The following is an 18,614-nucleotide window of genomic DNA, read 5'->3' on the forward strand; positions in this document are numbered from 1 at the left end:
CTGTGTCACCACATTCACTCCAAGCTCGAACAATGTGCAAAGAGCAATCAGAAGACATTGGCCTATACTAAATTCCGGTTCATTTGAACCAGGACCACCACCCCTTTTCGCATTCAAACGCACAATGAATCTGAAAGACCATCTAGTACATACAAGGCCAAAACCCCTAACCACACACCAAACCACACTCTGGTCTCTACCACCTGTAGTAGGCCACTACCCTTGCGGCTCCTGCTCAAGCTGTGCAGAGACCACGGTTTCCAAGGAAATCGACTTAGGCCTCAACACACCGTGGCGCCAAATGAGACACACTAACTGTAACACTACCAATTGTGTCTACACCATTGTATGCCCATGCAACAAGAGGTATGTAGGAATGACTACTAGAGCAGTCAAGGTCCGCATGGGGGAACATAAGAGCACCATCAGACGAGGCAAGACCAACACAAAACTGTTGACACACTTTGCAGAGGAAGGACACACCGCTAATAGTCTAAGATGGACCGTCATCGATTCCAATCCTCACTGGACAAAACAGACCTTGTTCAAACAGGAACAACGATGGGTCCATAGACTGAGATGCGATACAATAGGTCTGAACGATGAAATTCCATGGGTGGAGCTGACATAACATCCACATACCAACCCAGACTACGATATCAGAATACTGTCATTGCATTCTCCCCCCCTTTTTTTGCAGTGATGTGTCTCTCTCTGTTATACACGTAGCACACTGTTCACTGCGATCCACATATCAATTCAGACTACGGTCACTATATGATCTGAACACTATTATTGCATACCCCTAGCTGCTGAGACCTCTGTCTCTGTCATACTAGCAGGAATAGCTCCGATATGACTAGTAGCGAAAATAATAGCCATTATGAAACACTCTGAATACAGGCATAAAAACCTACCCCCATTCACTCGGAAAAACATGTGGTATACTTGCACCATTTTTGATGAATGGGACACAAGATTGGCTTTAATGGCTTCAATTTACTCAGAGTCTGCTTCTGTCACTAGTTTTCCACAGAAGCCCCCATATCTCCCTATATCATGATCCTTGGTTTTTTCACACTAAAACTTTATTGACACAATATTATACATACGAGCAATTTTTTCGTTAATGCGGGGGGTAACCTCATCATGATATAATGATAACCGATCCCCAAGAAATGGAGCTCTGTCTCCGACATGAAGGGCACACTTTGACAACCGAGACCGCAATCTGTACGACAACCCGTTCTACATCAAAAAAACGTCTACTTATTGCCAGAATAACCATGACAACCATTCACATAACAACTAGACTGACGATCGCTCTCCAGACGCTACCACGTCTGTGAACAGCGTCCTACCTGTTGCCATAGTTACCGAACCACGCAACGTAGTGACGTCATTTATCTGCGCCCAAAAACAACCCCCAATCAGAACAGTGCAGCACTAGTAATCGGATATAAGCGGAAGTTTTCGCTCAATGGCTATCCATTCCAGCGATAGACGGAGAAGGGGTAGGTCACTACGTCCCGGGCGAAGGAGCACGTGTGAGTATTTCCTAACGAGAGAGGTGAGCCTAGCCGCGCAATTTTTGGGTCTGACACAGATACCGATTATCATGACACCTTTCTCTGTCTCCCCCTCTGTTAGTTTCTCCTAAATGCCAACTCCACTTTGCTGATGGAGCCCTAATCCCTACAACTTGAGGGTAGGCTTCAACTATTAATCTAGTTTCTTACCTTTTATTTCACCTATGTTTCACGGATACAGTTAGTTGTGTTATCTTCACATAAACAAACACACCACTGTATAGATACTGCTCGTCTCCCGTTAAAGCCACGATAAAGCCATCTTCAGTTCCCACGGGGTAAGTTTTCTTGCCTCACACGAACAGCTGGCCAAGTGAGACACTCGAATACGACGATACTCTCACTGCACAGTAACGGATTCAAGGCACTTTGGGGTCATAGTCCTCACAAACGAGTCCGTCACACACGCATGTTATGTTGACTTTAGAAGCATGGCGTGCATTTTAATTATCCTGTGTTGCTTATATGGCATTCGTGATATACAATGTACTAGTATTTACCTTGATGTTACTTTTCTTTGCATATTTCTCTCCCCTGTCCATGTGTGTGTCTCTCCCCCCCTTTTTTTCCCTACCAATCCAGGTTGGGTTGAGGTTTCCAGAAAAGACAGGTAAACCTCTCAGCGCAAAGACGCTGGTCAACCTTAATATTGAGGTACAACAGGTCTACAGAACCACACTTCACTGAAACCTGTTATTCTGTTTCACTCACAAACACTTGCACTCACTATTTAAATTGTCTTAGGTCCTGACGAAGCGCATTTGGGATCCCTTAAGGACCCACCCGTAAGCGCGAAACATGTTGACCACTCACCAGTAGGCTCCCCACTCACATTCCTGAGAGCAGCAGTTACTTTCCAGGATCTGCCCTCTTTTATTTCTTTCATTAAGAGTAGCTCCAGGATTACTATTTTTAACTATTTGCCAGGTAGAGCTGTGAATAAAGGTCTGAAACTCTACCCAGCAATTTTTTAACCTCACTACCCACTTGTCTTCCATTAGGCCCACACACACCCATGCACAACTGCGGCGTCTCCAACCAAAAGATCTCCGCCAAAGAGCCCTCTTGCGGGGCCCGTGGGGGACTGCAGCGCCACCCCCACGAGGAGCAACGCCCTATGATGAAGCAAGACACCCGAAAGGGTGTGTGAGGGCACTATATACAAAAGGAGAAATTCCCCACACCACGTTGAGAGAACACACACAACCATATTCCCTCAGGAACAGTTACCCTCTCGTAATATTTAAGCCTACTCAGCAAACCACACGTTTGAAAGACTGTAATCTCTACTGATGACGGTTAAAGAACCAGAAGCACGTGTCTAGAGATCAGCACTATCCGCGCCAACTGTGGCGAAACACTTGAACACTCTTGAAGCAAGCAAGGAACTGAAACTGCATTTACTACAATGCCAGGGGCGAAGCTTGCTGGGAGGTGAAGCGGTGTGCTCCCACAACTGTTCCTGTTTAATAGTACTCCCATGAGTCATTGAGCTGTCGAGCTCGTTTATGACGCACCCGCATGCGTGTGAGAGGTTCTTGACCTGAGAAAGATGTTGGCAGCCTACTAAGCAAACCCCACATTTGAAAGACTGTAATATCTACTGATGACGGTTAAAGAACCAGAAACACGTGTCTAGAGATCAGCACTATCTGCGCCAACTGCGGCGATACACTCGAACACTCTTGAAGCAAGCAAGTAACCGAAACAGCATTTACCACAATGCCAGGGACGAACCTTGCTGGGAGATGAAACCGTGTGCTCCCACCCCTGTTCCTGTTTAATAAAACTCCCGTGAGTCATTGAACTGACAAGCTCGTGGATGAAGCACCCGCATGCCTGTGAGAGGTACCTGACCATAGAAAGATGTTGGCAGCCTACTCAGCAAACCTCAAAATTCAAAGACTGTAATCTCAAGTGATGACGGTTAAAGAAACAGAAACACTTGTTTAGAGATCAGCACTATCTGCACAAACTGTGGCAAAACACTCGAACACTCTTGAAGCAAGCACGTAACCAAAACTACATTTACCACAATGCCAGGGGTGAACCTTGCTGGGAGGTGAAGCGGTGTGCTCCCACCCCTGTTCCTGTTTAATAGTACTCTTGTGAGTCAGTGAGCTGACGAGCTCGTGGATGGCGCACCTGCATGCCTATGACAGTTACCAGACCTGAGAAAGATGTTGGCAGCCTACTCAGCAAACCCCAAATTTGAAAGACTGTAATCTCTACTGATGACGGTTAAAGAACCAGACACACTTGTCTAGAGATCAGCACTATCTGCGCCAACTGTGGCAAAACACTCGAACAATCTTGAAGCAAGCAAGTAACTGAAACTTCATTTTCCACAATACCAGGGGCGAACCTTGCTGGGAGGTGAAGCGGTGTGCTCCCACCCCTGTTCCTGCTTAACCCCTCCTTTGCCACGCCCTTTTTTGGCTATTTGGGGTAGTGCGCGCTGAGGCCTCTGTAACCTTTTGACCACATAAGGTATCCACGCCAAATTTGTGTCCTTTTCTTCCAACATCATTGGGATTCTGAAGGTACTCAGGGTTTGTGGATTTTCCTGGAGGGGTCACAGAAATGAGCCAAAATACAGCAAAATTTAGTTTTTTGGGGGGAAAATGGGAAAAACGGGCTGCAAATGAAAGCTTATGAGTCATTCCCTGCAAGTGTTATCAAAAAAGGGTTTGTGGGGCTGAAATCACCATTTTCATGGCTTTTAGGGAATACCAGACTTTTGTCAGAAACCCCACATTTTTTACACAGTTTTGGCATTTGTCTGGGACATAGCCTATTTTTGCTATTTTTTGTGCTTTCGACCTCCTTCCAGTTAATGGTAGAAATGGGTACAAAAGCAATATTGGATCCTGGAAAGCTATACATTTTAGAGAAGTAGACAAATTTCTGAATTCAGAAAGGGGTCATTTGTGTAGATCCATCAAGGTTTTTTTTATAGAAACTAACAGTTAAATAAAGGATACATTGAAAATTTGTTGAACAAAAAAGACTTTTGTGTCAACGTTTTCACCTGTAACTTCTTCTAATTATGACAGCTCTTTGAAAGCAATATACCGTTACATCCGCTGGACATTACTGGTTGTGGGGATATATAGGACTTGTAGGTTCACCAAGAACCCGTCGAACCCAGGTCCAAAAACTGAGCAGCAACTTGCAATGGTTTTTTATTATGTACCGGGTATATAGTAATTATTCTGTAAAAATGTGTACATGAAAAAATCGGTATGAAAGACACCTATGTATTTCTGAAATGAGAACAAAAAATAGAGTTTAGAAACAGTAGATATTTGCACATTTTCGAAATTGGGAATAATCATACTAGCATGAGAATTATCAATCATTTTTTAGAATGACTTCTTTTTTACACAATGTCTTTCATTTGGAAGGCAGAAATGCATCGAAAGTCAATAGGTAATAACAGTTCCTTTACAAAACCGAATTACCCTAAGTCTCCCGATAAAAATAGTACCTCACTTGTAGGGGTAGGCATAGTGCCCACGACAGGAAATGGCTCAAAACCCAACGTGAATACACCACATTTTCACAATGCAAAATTACCCTTTTTTAGCAAAGGGCTTAGCTGTAGTTTTTTAACCCTAGCTCTGCCGGCACCTAGGGAAACCTAGCAAACCTATACATTTTTGAAAACTAGACACCCAGGGGAATCTAAGATGGGGTGACTTGACTGCCTCCCACCAGGTTCTGTTACCCAGAATCCCTTGCAAACCTAAAACATTGCCAAAAAACACTTTTTCCCCACATTTATCTGGTGGAAAGTTCTGGAATCTGCGTGGATCCACAAATTTCCACCCACCCCGCGTTCCCCAAAGTCTTCCGAGAAAAATGGTACCTCACTTGTGTGGGTCATCCTAGTGCAGGCGACAGGAAACGGCTCAAAACGTAAGGTGGATACACCTCAGTTTCGTAGCAAAAAATGACCCTTTTTTGGCAAAGTGCCTAGCTGTAGTTTTTGAACCATAGCTCTGCCGATACCTAGGGAAACTTAGCTAACCTATACATTTTTGAAAACTAGACACCTAGGAAAATCCAGGATGGGGTGACTTGACTGCCTCCCACCAGGTTCTGTTACCCAGAATCCCTTGCAAACCTAAAAAATTGCAAAAAACACATTTTCCCCACATTTCTCTGGTGGAAAGTTCTGGAATCTGCGTGGATCCACAAATTTCCACCCGCCCCACGTTCCCCAAAGTCTTCCTAGAAAAATGGTACCTCACTTGTGTGGGTCGGCCTAGTGCCCGCGACAGGAAACGGCGCAAAACGTAACGTGGACACTCCTCAATATCACAGCGAAAAATGACCCTTTTTAGGCAAAGTGCCTAGCTGTAGTTTTTGAACCATAGCTCTGCCGTCACCTAGGGAAACCTAGCAAACCTATACATTTTTGAAAACTAGCCACCCAGGGGAATCCAGGATGGGGTGACTTGACTGCCTCCCACCAGGTTCTGTTACCCAGAATCCCTTGTAAACCTAAAAAATTGCCAAAAAAAACACATTTTATCCCTATTTCTCTGGTGGAAAGTTCTGGAATCTGCGAGGATCCACAAATTTCCACCCACCCAGCGTTCCCCAAAGTCTTCCGAGAAATATGGTACCTCACTTGTGTGGGTCGGCCTAGTGCCCGCAACAGATAAAATGGCGCAAAACGCAACGTGGACACACCTCAATTTCGCTGTCAAAAATGACCCTTTTTTGGCAAAGTGCCTAGCTGTAGTTTTTGAACCCTAGCTCTGCCGGTACCTAGGGAAATCTACTAAACCCACACATTTCTGAGAACTAGACACCCGGGGGATTCCAGGGAGGTATGGCTTGTGTGGATCCCCCAACGTTTCCTTACCCAGAATGCCCTGCAAACCTCAAATTTAGCTGAAAAAATCACCTTTTTCACACATTTTTGTGTGGGAAAGTTGTGGCATCAACGGGCTGACACAAATTTCCTACCACCCAGCGTTCCCCCGGGTCTCCCGATAAAAACGGTGCCTCGCTCGTGTGGGAGGCCCAAGTACCCGCGACAGGCAAGGGCCCAAAATGTATTGAGGCGACATGAAAATTACCTACCTCAAACCGACCTGGTTTAGCAAGTGGGGTCACCTGGGTTTTTGGCCCAGTGCTCGGCGGCCACCTAGGGGAACCTACCAAACCCACACATTTATGAAAACTAGACACCAGGGGGATTCCAGGGAGGTATGGCTTGCGTGGATCCCCCAATGTTTACTTACCCAGAATGCCCTGCAAACCTCAAATTTAGCTGAAAAATTCACCTTTTTCACACATTTTTGTGTGGGAAAGTTGTGGCTTCACCGGGCTGACACAAATTTCCTACCACCCAGTGTTCCCCCAAGTCTCCCGATAAAAACGGTGCCTCACTCGTGTGGGAGGCCCAAGTACCCGCGACAGGCAAGGGCCCAAAACGTATTGAGGCGACATGAAAATTGCCTACCTCAAAACGACCTGGTTTTGCAAGGGGGGTCACCTGGGTTTTTGGCCCGGTGCTCGGCGGCCACCTACAGGAATCTACTAAACCCACACATTTCTGAAAACTAGACACCAGGGGGATTCCAGGGAGGTATGGCTTGCATGGATCACCCAACGTTTCCTTACCCAGAATGCCCTGCAAACCTAAAATTTAGCTGAAAAAATCACCTTTTTCACAAATTTTTGTGTGAGAAAGTTGTGGCATCAACGGGCTGACACAAATTTCCTACCACCCAGCGTTCCCCCGGGTCTCCCGATAAAAACGGTGCCTCACTCGTGTGGGAGGCCCAAGTACCCGCGACAGGCAAGGGCCCAAAACGTATTGAGGCGACATGGAAATTGCCTACCTCAAAACGACCTGGTTTTGCAAGTGGGGTCACCTGGGTTTTTGGCCCGATGCTCGGCAGCCACCTTGGGGAACCTACCAAACCCACACATTTCTGAAAACTAGACACCCGGGGAATTCCAGGGAGGTATGGATTGCGTGGATCCCCCAACGTTTCCTTACCCAGAATGCCCTGCAAACCTCAAATTTAGCTGAAAAAATCACCTTTTTCACAAATTTTTGTGTGAGAAAGTTGTGGCATCACCGGGCTGACACAAATTTCCTACCACCCAGCGTTCCCCCGGGTCTCCCAATAAAAACGGTGCCTCAATCGTGTGGGAGGTCCAAGTACCCGCGACAGGCAAGGGCCCAAAACGTAATGAGGCGACATGAAAATTGCCTACCTCAAAACGACCTGGTTTTGAAAGGGGGGTCACCTGGGTTTTTGGCCCGGTGCTCGGCGGCCACCTATGGGAACCTACCAAACCCACACATTTCCGAAAACTAGACACCCGTGGGATTCCAGGGAGGTATGGCTTGCGTGGATCCCCCAACGTTTCCTTACCCAGAATGCCCTGCAAACCTCAAATTTAGCTGAAAAAATCACCTTTTTCAAACATTTTTGTGTGGGAAAGTTGTGGCATCACCGGGCTGACACAAATTTCCTACCACCCAGCGATCCCCCGGGTCTCCCGATAAAAACGGTGCATCACTCGTGTGGGAAGCCCAAGTACCCGCGACAGGCAAGGGCCCAAACCGGAATTGAGGCGACATGAAAATTGCCTACCTCAAAACGACCTGGTTTTGCAAGGGGGGTAGCCTGGGTTTTTGGACCGGTGCTCGGCGGCCACCTAGGGGAACCTACCAAACCCACACATTTCTGAAAACTAGACTCCCGGGGGATTCCAGGGAGGTATGGCTTGCGTGGATCCCCCGACGTTTCCTTACCCAGAATGCCCTGCAAACCTCAAATTTAGCTGAAAAAATCACCTTTTTCAAACATTTTTGTGTGGGAAAGTTGTGGCATCACCGGGCTGACACAAATTTCCTACCACCCAGAGTTCCCCCGGGTCTCCCGATAAAAACGGTGCCTCACTCGTGTGGGAAGCCCAAGTACCCGCGACAGGCAAGGGCCCAAAATGTATTGAGGCGACATGAAAAATGCCTACCTCAAAACAACCTGGTTTTGCAAGGGGGGTCACCTGGGTTTTTGGCCCGGTGCTCGGCGGCCACCTAGGGGAACCTACCAAACCCACACATTTCTGAAAACTAGACACCCATGGGATTCCAGGGAGGTATGGCTTGCGTGGATCCCTCAACGTTTCCTTACCCAGAATGCCCTGCAAACCTCAAATTTAGCTGAACAAATCACCTTTTTCACAAATTTTTGTGTGAGAAAGTTGTGGCATCACTGGGCTGACACAAATTTCCTACCACCCAGAGTTCCCCCGGGTCTCCTGATGAAAACGGTGCCTCACTCGTGTGGGAAGCCCAAGTACCCGCGACAGGCAAGGGCCCAAAACATATTGAGGAGACATGAAAATTGCCTACCTCAAAACGACCTGGTTTTGCAAGGGGGGTCACCTGGGTTTTTGGCCTGGTGCTCGGCGGCCACCTAGGGAACCTACCAAACCCAAACATTTCTAAAAACTAGACACCCGGGGGATTTCAGGGAGGTATGGCTTGCTTGGATTCCCCAACGTTTCCTTACCCAGAATGCCCTCCAAACCTCAAATTTAGCTGAAAAAATCACCTTTTTCACAAATTTTTGTGTGAGAAAGTTGTGGCATCACCGGCCTGACACAAATTTCCTACCACCCAGTGTTCCCCCGGGTCTCCCGATAAAAACAGTGCCTCACTCGTGTGGGAGGCCCAAGTACCCGCGACAGGTAAGGGCCAAAAACGTATTGAGGCGACATGAAAATTGCCTACCTCAAAACGACCTGTTTTTGCAAGTGGGGTCACCTGGGTTTTTGGCCCGGTGCTCGGCGGCCACCTAGGGGAACCTACCAAACCCACACATTTCTGAAAACTAGACACCCAGGGGATTCCAGGGAGGTATGGCTTGCGTGGATCCCCTAACGTTTCCTTACCCAGAATGCCCTGCAAACCTCAAATTTAGCTGAAAAAAGCACCAATTTCTCAAATTTTTGGTTGAGAAAGTTGAGGCATCACCGGGCTGACACAAATTTCCTACCACCCAGCGTTCCCCCGGGTCTCCCGATAAAAACGGTGCCTCACTCGTGTGGAAAGCCCAAGTACCCGCGACAGGCAAGGGCCCAAAATGTATTGAGGAGACATGAAAATTGCCTACCTCAAAACGACCTGGTTTAGCAAGTGGGGTCACCTGGGTTTTTGGCCCAGTGCTCGGCGGCCACCTAGGGGAACCTACCAAACCCACACATTTATGAAAACTAGACACCGGGGGGATTCCAGGGAGGTATGGCTTGCGTGGATCCCCCAATGTTTCCCTACCCAGAATGCCCTGCAAACCTCAAATTTAGCTGAAAAAATCACCTTTTTCAAACATTTTTGTGTGGGAAAGTTGTGGCATCACCGGGCTGACACAAATTTCCTACCACCCAGAGTTCCCCCGGGTCTCCCGATAAAAACGGTGCCTCACTCGTGTGGGAAGCCCAAGTACCCGCGACAGGCAAGGGCCCAAAATGTATTGAGGCGACATGAAAAATGCCTACCTCAAAACAACCTGGTTTTGCAAGGGGGGTCACCTGGGTTTTTGGCCCGGTGCTCGGCGGCCACCTAGGGAACCTACCAAACCCACACATTTCTGAAAACTAGACACCCATGGGATTCCAGGGAGGTATGGCTTGCGTGGATCCCTCAACGTTTCCTTACCCAGAATGCCCTGCAAACCTCAAATTTAGCTGAACAAATCACCTTTTTCACAAATTTTTGTGTGAGAAAGTTGTGGCTTCACTGGGCTGACACAAATTTCCTACCACCCAGAGTTCCCCCGGGTCTCCTGATAAAAACGGTGCCTCACTCGTGTGGGAAGCCCAAGTACCCGCGACAGGCAAGGGCCCAAAACATATTGAGGAGACATGAAAATTGCCTACCTCAAAACGACCTGGTTTTGCAAGGGGGGTCACCTGGGTTTTTGGCCCGGTGCTCAGCGGCCACCTAGGGAACCTACCAAACCCAAACATTTCTAAAAACTAGACACCCGGGGGATTTCAGGGAAGTATGGCTTGCTTGGATTCCCCAACGTTTCCTTACCCAGAATGCCCTCCAAACCTCAAATTTAGCTGAAAAAATCACCTTTTTCACAAATTTTTGTGTGAGAAAGTTGTGGCATCACCGGCCTGACACAAATTTCCTACCACCCAGTGTTCCCCCGGGTCTCCCGATAAAAACAGTGCCTCACTCGTGTGGGAGGCCCAAGTACCCGCGACAGGTAAGGGCCAAAAACGTATTGAGGCGACATGAAAATTGCCTACCTCAAAACGACCTGGTTTTGCAAGTGGGGTCACCTGGGTTTTTGGCCCGGTGCTCGGCGGCCACCTAGGGGAACCTACCAAACCCACACATTTCTGAAAACTAGACACCCAGGGGATTCCAGGGAGGTATGGCTTGCGTGGATCCCCTAACGTTTCCTTACCCAGAATGCCCTGCAAACCTCAAATTTAGCTGAAAAAAGCATCAATTTCTCAAATTTTTGGTTGAGAAAGTTGAGGCATCACCGGGCTGAAACAAATTTCCTACCACCCAGCATTCCCCCGGGTCTCCCGATAAAAACGGTGCCTCACTCGTGTGGAAAGCCCAAGTACCCGCGACAGGCAAGGGCCCAAAATGTATTGAGGAGACATGAAAATTGCCTACCTCAAAACGACCTGGTTTAGCAAGTGGGGTCACCTGGGTTTTTGGCCCAGTGCTCGGCGGCCACCTAGGGGAACCTACCAAACCCACACATTTATGAAAACTAGACACCGGGGGGATTCCAGGGAGGTATGGCTTGCGTGGATCCCCCAATGTTTCCTTACCCAGAATGCCCTGCAAACCTCAAATTTAGCTGAAAAATTCACCTTTTTCACACATTTTTGTGTGGGAAAGTTGTGGCTTCACCGGGCTGACACAAATTTCCTACCACCCAGTGTTCCCCCGGGTCTCCTGATAAAAACCGTGCCTCACTCGTGTGGGAGGCCCAAGTACCCGCGACAGGCAAGGGCCCAAAACGTATTGAGGCGACATGAAAATTGCCTACCTCAAAACGACCTGGTTTTGCAAGGGGGGTCACCTGGGTTTTTGGCCCGGTGCTCGGCGGCCACCTATAGGAATCTACTAAACCTGCACATTTCTGAAAACTAGACACCCGGGGGATTCCAGGGAGGTATGGCTTGCATGGATCACCCAACGTTTCCTTACCCAGAATGCCCTGCAAACCTAAAATTTAGCTGAAAAAATCACCTTTTTCACAAATTTTTGTGTGAGAAAGTTGTGGCATCAACGGGCTGACACAAATTTCCTACCACCCAGCGTTCCCCCGGGTCTCCCGATAAAAACGGTGCCTCACTCGTGTGGGAGGCTCAAGTACCCGCGACAGGCAAGGGCCCAAAACGTATTGAGGCGACATGGAAATTGCCTACCTCAAAATGACCTGGTTTTGCAAGTGGGGTCAGCTGGGTTTTTGGCCCGATGCTCGGCAGCCACCTAGGGGAACCTACCAAACCCACACATTTCTGAAAACTAGACACCCGGGGGATTCCAGGGAGGTATGGCTTGCGTGGATCCCCCAACGTTTCCTTACCCAGAATGCCCTGCAAACCTCAAATTTAGCTGAAAAAATCACCTTTTTCACAAATTTTTGTGTGAGAAAGTTGTGGCATCACCGTGCTGACAGAAATTTCCTACCACCCAGCGTTCCCCCGGGTCTCCCGATAAAAACTGTGCCTCACTCGTGTGGGAGGCCCAAGTACCCGCGACAGGCAAGGGCCCAAAACTTATTGAGGCGACATGGAAATTTACTACCTCAAAACGACCTGGTTTTGCAAGTGGGGTCACCTGGGTTTTTGGCTCGATGCTCGGCAGCCACCTAAGGGAACCTACCAAACCCACACATTTCTGAAAACTAGACACCCGGGGAATTCCAGGGAGGTATGGATTGCGTGGATCCCCCAACGTTTCCTTACCCAGAATGCCCTGCAAACCTCAAATTTAGCTGAAAAAATCACCTTTTTCACAAATTTTGGTGTGAGAAAGTTGTGGCATCACCGGGCTGACACAAATTTCCTACAACCCAGCGTTCCCCCGGGTCTCCCAATAAAAACGGTGCCTCAATCGTGTGGGAGGTCCAAGTACCTGCGACAGGCAAGGGCCCAAAACGTAATGTGGCGACATGAAAATTGCCTACCTCAAAACGACCTGGTTTTGAAAGGGGTGTCACCTGGGTTTTTGGCCCGGTGCTCGGCGGCCACCTAGGGGAACCTACCAAACCCACACATTTCTGAAAACTAGACACCCGTGGGATTCCAGGGAGGTATGGCTTGCGTGGATCCCCCAACGTTTCCTTACCCAGAATGCCCTGCAAACCTCAAATTTAGCTGAAAAAATCACCTTTTTCAAACATTTTTGTGTGGGAAAGTTGTGGCATCACCGGGCTGACACAAATTTCCTACCACCCAGCGATCCCCCGGGTCTCCCGATAAAAACGGTGCATCACTCGTGTGGGAAGCCCAAGTACCCGCGACAGGCAAGGGCCCACACCGGAATTGAGGCGACATGAAAATTGCCTACCTCAAAACGACCTGGTTTTGCAAGGGGGGTCACCTGGGTTTTTGGACCGGTGCTCGGCGGCCACCTAGGGGAACCTACCAAACCCACACATTTCTGAAAACTAGACTCCCGGGGGATTCCAGGGAGGTATGGCTTGCGTGGATCCCCCGACGTTTCCTTACCCAGAATGCCCTGCAAATCTCAAATTTAGCTGAAAAAATCACCTTTTTCAAACATTTTTGTGTGGGAAAGTTGTGGCATCACCGGGCTGACACAAATTTCCTACCACCCAGCGATCCCCCGGGTCTCCCGATAAAAACGGTGCCTCACTCGTCTGGGAAGCCCAAGTACCCGCGACAGGCAAGGGCCCAAAATGTATTGAGGCGACATGAAAATTGCCTACCTCAAAACAACCTGGTTTTGCAAGGGGGGTCACCTGGGTTTTTGGCCCGGTGCTCGGCGGCCACCTAGGGAACCTACCAATCCCAAACATTTCTGAAGACTAGACACGCGGGGGATTTCAGGGAGGTATGGCTTGCTTGGATTCCCCAACGTTTCCTTACCCAGAATGCCCTGCAAACCTCAAATTTAGCTGAAAAAATCACCTTTTTCACAAATTTTTGTGTGAGAAAGTTGTGGCATCACCGGCCTGACACAAATTTCCTACCACCCAGTGTTCCCCCGGGTCTCCCGATAAAAACAGTGCCTCACTCGTGTGGGAGGCCCAAGTACCCGCGACAGGTAAGGGCCAAAAACGTATTGAGGCGACATGAAAATTGCCTACCTCAAAACGACCTGGTTTTGCAAGTGGGGTCACCTGGGTTTTTGGCCCGGTGCTCGGCGGCCACCTAGGGGAACCTACCAAACCCACACATTTCTGAAAACTAGACACCGGGGGGATTCCAGGGAGGTATGGCTTGCGTGGATCCCCCAATGTTTCCTTACCCAGAATGCCCTGCAAACCTCAAATTTAGCTGAAAAATTCACCTTTTTCACAAATTTTTGTGTGAGAAAGTTGTGGCATCACCGGCCTGACACAAATTTCCTACCACCCAGTGTTCCCCCGGGTCTCCCGATAAAAACAGTGCCTCACTCGTGTGGGAGGCCCAAGTACCCGCGACAGGTAAGGGCCAAAAACGTATTGAGGCGACATGAAAATTGCCTACCTCAAAACGACCTGGTTTTGCAAGTGGGGTCACCTGGGTTTTTGGCCCGGTGCTCGGCGGCCACCTAGGGGAACCTACCAAACCCACACATTTCTGAACACTAGACACCCGGGGGATTCCAGGGAGGTATGGCTTGCGTGGATCCCCTAACGTTTCCTTACCCAGAATGCCCTGCAAACCTCAAATTTAGCTGAAAAAAGCACCAATTTCTCAAATTTTTGGTTGAGAAAGTTGAGGCATCACCGGGCTGACACAAATTTCCTACCACCCAGCGTTCCCCCGGGTCTCCCGATAAAAACGGTGCCTCACTCGTGTGGGAAGCCCAAGTACCCGCGACAGGCAAGGGCCCAAAACGTATTGAGGAGACATGAAAATTGCCTACCTCAAAACGACCTGGTTTAGCAAGTGGGGTCACCTGGGTTTTTGGCCCAGTGCTCGGCGGCCACCTAGGGGAACCTACCAAACCCACACATTTATGAAAACTAGACACCCGGGGGATTCCAGGGAGGTATGGCTTGCGTGGATCCCCTAATGTTTCCTTACCCAGAATGCCCTGCAAACCTCAAATTTAGCTGAAAAATTCACCTTTTTCACACATTTTTGTGTGGGAAAGTTGTGGCTTCACCGGGCTGACACAAATTTCCTACCACCTAGTGTTCCCCCGGGTCTCCCGATAAAAATGGTGCCTCACTCGTGTGGGAGGCCCAAGTACCCGCGACAGGCAAGGGCCCAAAACGTATTGAGGCGACATGAAAATTGCCTACCTCAAAACGACCTGGTTTTGCAAGGGGGGTCACCTGGGTTTTTGGCCCGGTGCTCGGCGGCCACCTACAGGAACCTACTAAACCCACACATTTCTAAAAACTAGACACCAGGGGGATTCCAGGGAGGTATGGCTTGCATGGATCACCCAACGTTTCCTTACCCAGAATGCCGTGCAAACCTAAAATTTAGCTGAACAAATCACCTTTTTCACAAATGTTTGTGTGAGAAAGTTGTGGCTTCACCGGGCTGACACAAATTTCCTACCACCCAGTGTTCCCCCGGGTCTCCCGATAAAAACGGTGCCTCACTCGTGTGGGAGGCCCAAGTACCCGCGACAGGCAAGGGCCCAAAACGTATTGAGGCGACATGAAAATTGCCTACCTCAAAACGACCTGGTTTTGCAAGGGGGGTCACCTGGGTTTTTGGCCCGGTGCTCGGCGGCCACCTACAGGAATCTACTAAACCCGCACATTTCTGAAAACTAGACACCCGGGGGATTCCAGGGAGGTATGGCTTGCATGGATCACCCAACGTTTCCTTACCCAGAATGCCCTGCAAACCTAAAATTTAGCTGAAAAAATCACCTTTTTCACAAATTTTTGTGTGAGAAAGTTGTGGCATCAACGGGCTGACACAAATTTCCTACCACCCAGCGTTCCCCCGGGTCTCCCGATAAAAACGGTGCCTTACTCGTGTGGGAGGCCCAAGTACCCGCGACAGGCAAGGGCCCAAAACGTATTGAGGCGACATGGAAATTGCCTACCTCAAAACGACCTGGTTTTGCAAGTGGGGTCACCTGGGTTTTTGGCCCGATGCTCGGCAGCCACCTTGGGGAACCTACCAAACCCACACATTTCTGAAAACTAGAGACCCGGGGAATTCCAGGGAGGTATGGATTGCGTGGATCCCCCAACGTTTCCTTACCCAGAATGCCCTGCAAACCTCAAATTTAGCTGAAAAAATCACCTTTTTCACAAATTTTTGTGTGAGAAAGTTGTGGCATCACCGGGCTGACACAAATTTCCTACCACCCAGCGTTCCCCCGGGTCTCCCAATAAAAACGGTGCCTCAATCGTGTGGGAGGTCCAAGTACCCGCGAAAGGCAAGGGCCCAAAACGTAATGAGGCGACATGAAAATTGCCTACCTCAAAACGACCTGGTTTTGAAAGGGGGGTCACCTGGGTTTTTGGCCCGGTGCTCGGCGGCCACCTAGGGGAACCTACCAAACCCACACATTTCCGAAAACTAGACACCCGTGGGATTCCAGGGAGGTATGGCTTGCGTGGATCCCCCAACGTTTCCTTACCCAGAATGCCCTGCAAACCTCAAATTTAGCTGAAAAAATCACCTTTTTCAAACATTTTTGTGTGGGAAAGTTGTGGCATCACCGGGCTGACACAAATTTCCTACCACCCAGCGATCCCCCCGGGTCTCCCGATAAAAACGGTGCATCACTCGTGTGGGAAGCCCAAGTACCCGCGACAGGCAAGGGCCCAAACCGGAATTGAGGCGACATGAAAATTGCCTACCTCAAAACGACCTGGTTTTGCAAGGGGGGTAGCCTGGGTTTTTGGACCGGTGCTCGGCGGCCACCTAGGGGAACCTACCAAACCCACACATTTCTGAAAACTAGACTCCCGGGGGATACCAGGGAGGTATGGCTTGCGTGGATCCCCCGACGTTTCCTTACCCAGAATGCCCTGCAAACCTCAAATTTAGCTGAAAAAATCATCTTTTTCAAACATTTTTGTGTGGGAAAGTTGTGGCATCACCGGGCTGACACAAATTTCCTACCACCCAGAGTTCCCCCGGGTCTCCCGATAAAAACGGTGCCTCACTCGTGTGGGAAGCCCAAGTACCCGCGACAGGCAAGGGCCCAAAATGTATTGAGGCGACATGAAAAATGCCTACCTCAAAACAACCTGGTTTGGCAAGGGGCGTCACCTGGGTTTTTGGCCCGGTGCTCGGCGGCCACCTAGGGGAACCTACCAAACCCACACATTTCTGAAAACTAGACACCCATGGGATTCCAGGGAGGTATGGCTTGCGTGGATCCCTCAACGTTTCCTTACCCAGAATGCCCTCCAAACCTCAAATTTAGCTGAACAAATCACCTTTTTCACAAATTTTTGTGTGAGAAAGTTGTGGCATCACCGGCCTGACACAAATTTCCTACCACCCAGTGTTCCCCCGGGTCTCCCGATAAAAACAGTGCCTCACTCGTGTGGGAGGCCCAAGTACCCGCGACAGGTAAGGGCCAAAAACGTATTGAGGCGACATGAAAATTGCCTACCTCAAAACGACCTGGTTTTGCAAGTGGGGTCACCTGGGTTTTTGGCCCGGTGCTCGGCGGCCACCTAGGGGAACCTACCAAACCCACACATTTCTGAAAACTAGACACCCAGGGGATTCCAGGGAGGTATGGCTTGCGTGGATCCCCTAACGTTTCCTTACCCAGAATGCCCTGCAAACCTCAAATTTAGCTGAAAAAAGCACCAATTTCTCAAATTTTTGGTTGAGAAAGTTGAGGCATCACCGGGCTGACACAAATTTCCTACCACCCAGCGTTCCCCCGGGTCTCCCGATAAAAACGGTGCCTCACTCGTGTGGAAAGCCCAAGTACCCGCGACAGGCAAGGGCCCAAAATGTATTGAGGAGACATGAAAATTGCCTACCTCAAAACGACCTGGTTTAGCAAGTGGGGTCACCTGGGTTTTTGGCCCAGTGCTCGGCGGCCACCTAGGGGAACCTACCAAACCCACACATTTATGAAAACTAGACACCGGGGGGATTCCAGGGAGGTATGGCTTGCGTGGATCCCCCAATGTTTCCTTACCCAGAATGCCCTGCAAACCTCAAATTTAGCTGAAAAAATCACCTTTTTCAAACATTTTTGTGTGGGAAAGTTGTGGCATCACCGGGCTGACACAAATTTCCTACCACCCAGAGTTCCCCCGGGTCTCCCGATAAAAACGGTGCCTCACTCGTGTGGGAAGCCCAAGTACCCGCGACAGGCAAGGGCCCAAAATGTATTGAGGCGACATGAAAAATGCCTACCTCAAAACAACCTGGTTTTGCAAGGGGGGTCACCTGGGTTTTTGGCCCGGTGCTCGGCGGCCACCTAGGGGAACCTACCAAACCCACACATTTCTGAAAACTAGACACCCATGGGATTCCAGGGAGGTATGGCTTGCGTGGATCCCTCAACGTTTCCTTACCCAGAATGCCCTGCAAACCTCAAATTTAGCTGAACAAATCACCATTTTCACAAATTTTTGTGTGAGAAAGTTGTGGCTTCACTGGGCTGACACAAATTTCCTACCACCCAGAGTTCCCCCGGGTCTCCTGATAAAAACGGTGCCTCACTCGTGTGGGAAGCCCAAGTACCCGCGACAGGCAAGGGCCCAAAACATATTGAGGAGACATGAAAATTGCCTACCTCAAAACGACCTGGTTTTGCAAGGGGGGTCACCTGGGTTTTTGGCCCGGTGCTCGGCGGCCACCTAGGGAACCTACCAAACCCAA

This window comes from Triturus cristatus, chromosome 8 (assembly GCF_964204655.1).
Source record: "Triturus cristatus chromosome 8, aTriCri1.1, whole genome shotgun sequence".
NCBI lineage: Eukaryota > Metazoa > Chordata > Amphibia > Caudata > Salamandridae > Triturus > Triturus cristatus.